We start from the raw sequence: 6,966 nt of genomic DNA, 5'->3' as shown, positions 1-6,966 counted from the left end.
GGGGCGGGGAGCCCGGGAACCCGCCCAGCCTTCGCCGGCCCTCCCGGCCCGTGGGAACAGTCTCTCCGCGGGGCCCCAGGATCGCCAGCACCATTCTTCCCTGGGCCCTGGCCAGAGGTAAAGCCACTGCTTTCCACGGGAGGGCAAAGAGCCCTTCCCCGGCCTCGTGGGCCATGGCCCCCACTCGGCCATCTGCTGAGGATCTTTGCATCTCAGCTCGAACTGCCTGCAGTTTCCTTCCCAGGTAGTACAGAGAGTTGGTCCTTGGTTGAGGCCGAGCTTGCAAAGCGGCCTGAGGGTGTTGGAAAACAGCTGCGGGACAGGGGTGCCAACTTATTAAAATATGGGGGGGGGGGCGGGCAAGGTATGCCCCGTCCTGCATAAGCAACTACATGACATGGTGCGCGCACACCATTTGAATGGCAATGCCCATCAACTTGGGGGGGGGACAGCCCCCTCCAATATTTTATTGCGGGGGGGGGGGAATGAAGCCCCTTCGGCCCTAGGAGCTGGCTCCTGCAACAGCCCTTTCTTCTCTGGGATATTGCCAGCAACCCCCCTTGCTCCCCAGCTGCTTTCACTGGCATTCCGGAATGATCGCTACCGATCGCAACTGCTTGGGTTCCTTTGTAGAGATGAGCTGATATTGATTCTGATTATAATCTCTAGTGTAAATAAAGATCCTGGATTGGACAAAGAGGATAGCCTACTTTGGTGACTCAAGGCAGAGACAACCAAGAAAAAGAGGTGCCAGAACTCACCATGAACACATCCTTCATTCTCTTAGAATGACAGTGGTGCTCACCTGAGAGGGGCCAGAACTGAGTTCCTTCAAGTTCCAGCTGCAAAAAAGCCCTGGATCCAACCATGGTCAGAGATCCTCAATCCAGCTGCTTGAGAACAAATAGATAGGTTTCAGCCATATACAGTCCTTAACAGATACAAGTTGCCCATCCCTGATGTAAAGGATGTACTGTGTGCACGGACCTCTTACTAACTATAAGGCAAAATATTTTCAGTGCCAGGAAGGAACCTCTTCATAAGCAGCTCTCCTCCTCCTATGTCCTCTCCTTTTTCTGGGGTGGGGTGTCTGTGTACCCACTATACTTGCACAGTGGCGTAGCGTGGGGGGTGCAGGGGGGGCTGGCCGCACTGGGCGCAACATCTGGGGGTTAGGGGGCGCAAATCCACGGGTTAGGGGGTGCAAATTACTTGCCTTGCCCCAGGTGCTGACAACCCACGCTACGCCTCTGTACTTGCAAAGCACGTTTTAAGCACATTATCCCCCCCCCCCAAGAATAATGTGCACTGCAGTTTATTAATGGTTGCTGAGAATTACAACTAGAGTGTCCAGAATTCTTTAAGGAAAGGAATGTGCTTCAAATCTGTTTTTTTTATTGTTCCTTTCATTGATTAAACAAATGATAAAAGTTTAAGAGATTTGTTCATTGCTGTTTTTTTGCTGGGGAAGTAGGAGAGAAGAAGGCTGGATTTGAGAACTGATCCTCCTAACAACAATGGCTGATAAGAAGTCAATAAACCTGGCCAATTGTAGATTAAGTATGGATTTAAGGCAGGAACCTTCAAGGAAACCATCAGAGGGCAAGACTGCCAGGCATGGGGTACTGGGACCCCTGCTTTGATGGGGTGCTAGTGGGCAGCGAAAGGCCAGGTTTCAGGTTTCATAGGCTGGAGAGATGTCCTTGGAGTCTGCAGCAAGGAGAAGGAGGGGCGGAACTCCAGGTGAGCTGGGAATGGCAGGCTGCAACTAAGAGACACAGATGATGGCTTTTTGCTGTCCTTTGCACCCCCCCCTTAAGGGGGAAGCCAGACCCTCATAGGTGGGGAAGCCCAGCCAGATGGGTAGGGGAATAAATAAATTATTATTCTTATTATTATTAATGTTCTGCAATCCCTCCATCTAGTTGCAGGCTGTATTTATGTGTAAATACAGTGGTACCTTGGTTCTCAAACTTAACCCATTCCGGAAGTCCGTTCCAAAACCAAAATGTTCCAAAACCAAGGTGCCCTTTCCCACAGAAAGTAATGCAAAACGGATTAATCAGTTCCAGGCTTTTAAAAACAACCCCTAAAACAGCAATTAAACATGAATTTTACTATCTAACAAGGCCATTGATCCATAAAATGAAAGCAATAATCATTGAATGTACTGTACTATAAAACAAATAAGACAGTATTATAGATGATAGAGATTAAAATTAATTTTTTTCCTTACCTGCACTGATGATAGTCATTGTTTGCATGGGGGGCTTTTATCCATTTCTGCAGTCACACAATCAATCAATCAGTAGCTGAACTGGGTTCCACACAATCACAAAAACAAATTAACGGAAAAAGCCTCAGAAAAAAAAATGCAAAATAAATAACAAAAACAAAGGCACCAAACTTAATCTGTTCCGGAAGTCCATTTGACTTCTGAAATGTTTGAAAACCAAGGCGCAGCTTCTGACTGGTGCAGGCGCCCCAGAAACAATAGCTGACAGTCACATCAGATGTTCAGCTTCCAAAAAATGTTGGAAAACTGGAACAACTTACTTCCAGGTTTTTGGTGTTTGGGAACCAGGGCACCACTGTAAAGCCATGTATCACAAAGGCCCTACAGTCTCTGCTGTGCCTCACTGTCCCAAAAGGGAACGCAGACCCTGGGAAGCACACCTGCAACCCCTGGAATCTTGCACCACTTGTGGAGCTTGGGCTGGCATGGAACATTAGTATGGCACTATGTTTTGGCAGCAAATCAGTAAGAAGGCTGGGAATTGGGGGCTTAGCCTTCTGCTCCCCAGTGGCTAGACTCTTGCGGAAATCTGACAACTAAACTCCTGAAAGGAATGTGTAGGCTGCCTTGAGTCTAGTGGTGTGAGGTGAGACTATTCTCCGGAGAATATTCTCGAGAATGAAAATATTCTCAAGAATATTCTCTGCTAGAAATTTCTCCGGAGAATATTCTCCACAAACTGTAAATTCCTATGTAAGAACCAGTTTTACAACCTACATTTTAAAAAATCTAAAAAATAAAAAGTCAAGCTGTGATATTGCCAGTATAAGTAATGAATCATGATTTTTTTGATCCAGTTACATTACTGGACATTGTGTCATTCACCATTGGTAGTTCTGAAATGTGAATTACAGAAAACAATTTTTTCATTTAATTAGATGAACATTTGAATTCGTGTGTATTTCAACTATATGTAATAGCCTATTTTTTCTATTTTGGTGTGACCTTATTCGTGCAGGGTTGTTTTGCACATAACCTGGAGGAAGAGTGGGGTGCAAGTAAAATAAAGAGGTGTGCTGAGCAAGACCTGTGTTTGGATCAGTGTGCTTCTGCACACAGGACAACTTCCTGGGGACGTGGGAATCTACCTACCATCCATTTAGCACAGGGCCTTCTGCACTTTTTCAGGTGGACAGACAGGCGTAGCTCCCAGACCTACCAGGGATTGACCATCTGCATGCAAAGTGGCTGCTCTCCCACTGAGCTGGGGCCCTTCTGCACCCCGACCATCTGTTGTCTCCCCTTGCTGACTTAACTACCAAAATCTCTCACACCACTCCGATAACATGATGCTCATCCCTCGGATGTATCACAAACGCCTTGTTCTTGCCTTCAGAGCCCTTTGTGGTCATGCTCTCCCATCCTTAGGACAGCATTCTTGTATCCCGAGACATCTCTGCCTGTGAGCTCTGCTCCTCAACCTCTAGATGTCTCCGGTTCCCCGAAACAACTCTGCCTTTTCCTCCCTGGTGCCCCATATGGCTGGTACCCCCTCTCAGAACCCCTCTGGGCACCCTCCTCGCTTATTTCCTGCAAGTCCTTCCTCCCATCACCTTTCCCATGAAGCCCTTGGAGCAGGGACACTACAGCAGCCAGGCCTCTAACTAAACCTGTCAGGGCAGACATCTGTCCCCTCGTATTTTCTGCAAAGTGCTACACATGCTGATGATAGTGAGGAGGAGGAGGATAATAAGAATAATTCCTCTCTTCCTCTCTGTTGAGTCCTTTGCATTCAGTTGGTCCTCTGATAAGAATAAATTAATTGAGACAGTATATTTTCTGGCCTCAAAATGTATTGGACCAGGTGCCCAGAGTCTGCCAAGAGTAAAAGGGAAGCTCAAGGACTGGAATAGAATGAGGATACAGTAGTACCTCAGGTTAAGTACTTAATTCGTTCCAGAGGTTTGTTCTTAACCTGAAACTGTTCTTAACCTGATGCACCACTTTAGCTAATGGGGCCTCCTGCTGCAGCTGCGCCGCCGGAGCCCGATTTCTGTTCTTATCCTGAAACAAAGTTCTTAACCTGAAGCACTATTTCTGGGTTAGCGGTCTGTAACCTGAAGGATATGTAACCTGAAGCATATGTAACCCGAGGTACCACTGTATTGGCAGAAGGAGTGGCATGTTCATTGGGCTGTTAAGTGTAGTGCAAGTGTTGGCGTTTTATGTTTCAATCTATACAATATATATATATATATTATTTTTTTGCAGTCAATGGAGAGCAGATGAAGCCTGGATTCTGCGTGTGTCTGTCAGCTCCTTCCTGGAGCATCTCTGCTTGGTGGTGGAAATTATGGACCTGTTTGGGCCTCCTGTGGCTTTGTAGCACCCTGCTTGTGGTTAACGCTTAGCTGGAATGAAATATTCAACACAGCAATAGAGAAATTAAAATAATAATTTATTTGTCAGACAAATAAATGAGAGGCACAGTGGTATATGGTTACCAAGCTCTGGCCTGGCCTCCTGCCATTATGGCCAGCACTTATATTTCCTTAATCCAGCCCCCTTGCTCCTCCTGTGGCTGCCTCTGTCCAATCAGCCTGGTTGAAATTCCTATTGGCTGTTTGCTAGAACCAATCACAAAAGATACACCCATTTCCTATTGCCTTTTATGGGAAATAAAAGCTATATATTCTTCTATCTATAAATGACAAATAAGTAGTCATTTATCTTACATTTGTCTCAACAAGGAACCTTAATTACCAGCTCACCTCTTGCCCTCCTTGCCCTATTGCCCTCCAAAACAGATGGATAATAGTTTTAAATTTTTATCTTAAACAGATGTCAAGGATCTTGAGTTCACATCATCATTGAAAGATCTCCTTCTTTTGGAGGTCTTTAAACAAAGGCCCGACAACCATATGTCAGGAGTGCTCGATGGCGTTTCCTGTCTGGCAGGGGGCTGGGCTGATGGCCCCTGTGGTCTCTTCCAACTATATGAAATAAGAATCTAGCATAAGGATTTAACATTTCTTAGTTTCTAAATCCTTTGCATAATTACATTTAAGCCAATATATTTCATACATTATCATAGATAGCTTTTTAGAAGAATAAACCTTCTCAAAGTAAAAAGGAAGGAACAATTTACAGCCTCAAAATAAAATAGGAAGAAACCTCTTCTTCTGTTTACACCCCCCTTCTCCAGCCAAGCCAGCTGCTTTTCCATTTGCTCTTGGCCTTTTAACCTTAGGAAAATATGGCTCAAGTTTAATGAGAGGCACATGGTTTTATTTTACTATTTACCAACTCTTAATTATGTTTTTCTCAGCCTTTTTTATATTCTGTAATATGTAGGGTCAGTGTAACCTTTGCTCTCAGCCTGTAATTCCCTTTTTACGACTTTGAGAATTGTTTTCTGCTATAAATCAGGGGGCCCCCTTGTCCAGGAGGATAAACATCTTGCCAAAGTACTTAGGCAGCTGGTCTTCTGCCTGGCATAAAACATTTGAAAATCTTTAAGCTCATTTTAAAATACAGGCCCTGATCAAAATATAAGCCTTGATAAAAAGGCAGGCTATGATTAGATGCCTCAGCTTGACAGATGGTGGCAACAGGAAGCTTCCCCATAGTCTTGGCTGGACTCTGGACTTGCCCGTGGGCTACTGATGTCAGAGGAGGCGCTGAACATGCCATCCTTAGAGCCAAGATGTTGCTTTGTGTTCTGGACATACTATTGGACATTGATAAATCTTGGGTGCTGAGAAGCAGCCAAGCCTGGGACTGCCTTGATATAAGACAAAGTACATAGAATCTGATGCTCTAATAAATTATCCATTGTACTTTACTTTATAGTCTGCATGTGTTAACTGATTAAATATATTTGAGCCGGTTTACCATATTGATCAATTACACAAACACCAGCAAAATCTTTATCATAGTGTTTCTCCAGGTGTTGCTGGACTCCAGTTCCCTCCAGCCCCATCCAGCATGGCCGAGGGTCAGGGATAATGGGAGTTGTAGTCCTTGCAGCATCGGGAGAGACACAGGTTCCCCATCTCTGTTGCTGCGTCTCTCTGTCTCTCTTGCCACCGGGGGAAAGCAGCTAATAGCTGGCAGTGAGGAAGAGGAGGGGGCCAAGTGGCAGAGGAGCCAAAACGGATGCCGTGGTCTTGAGGAGAATAAAACCCCAAGGTGGCTCTCACCTATGGAGGCTAAGGCCTTGAAAAAATCTAATATGGGATCGAATTGGCCAAAATATTGGGAAATTCTGGAACAGGAGGGAAACAAACTGAAAGAGTTATGAGAAACTTAAAGATAAGGTGCATGACTGGCTACATTATTTCCAAGTAAGAGAGGCCTATAATTCGGACAGGAAAAATGGTTTCCAGGTGGAAAAATCGAAGTTGGAAACAGAATTGTTAGAACCCAGTGTTAAGGTATTGTCGAGAATGTATAATTTGCTGTTGAAATGGAATACTGAGGACGAAACGGTTAAATCTGCTATGATAAAATGGGCACAAGATATTGGTCATAATATTATGTTTGCTGACTGGGAACGGTTGTGGACCACCGGTATGAAATTTACGGCATGTAATGCCTTAAGAGAGAATATTATGAAAATGATTTACAGGTGGTACATGACCCCAGTCAAGCTAGCAAAAATCTATCATTTGCCCGATAATAAATGTTGGAAATGTAAAGAAATGGAAGGAACATTCTTCCACCTTTGG

The sequence above is a fragment of the Podarcis gaigeae genome (genome assembly GCF_964106915.1).
Source record: "Podarcis gaigeae genome assembly, chromosome: 17".
NCBI classification, from domain to species: domain Eukaryota; kingdom Metazoa; phylum Chordata; class Lepidosauria; order Squamata; family Lacertidae; genus Podarcis; species Podarcis gaigeae.
Note: the sequence above shows the minus strand (reverse complement) of the source record.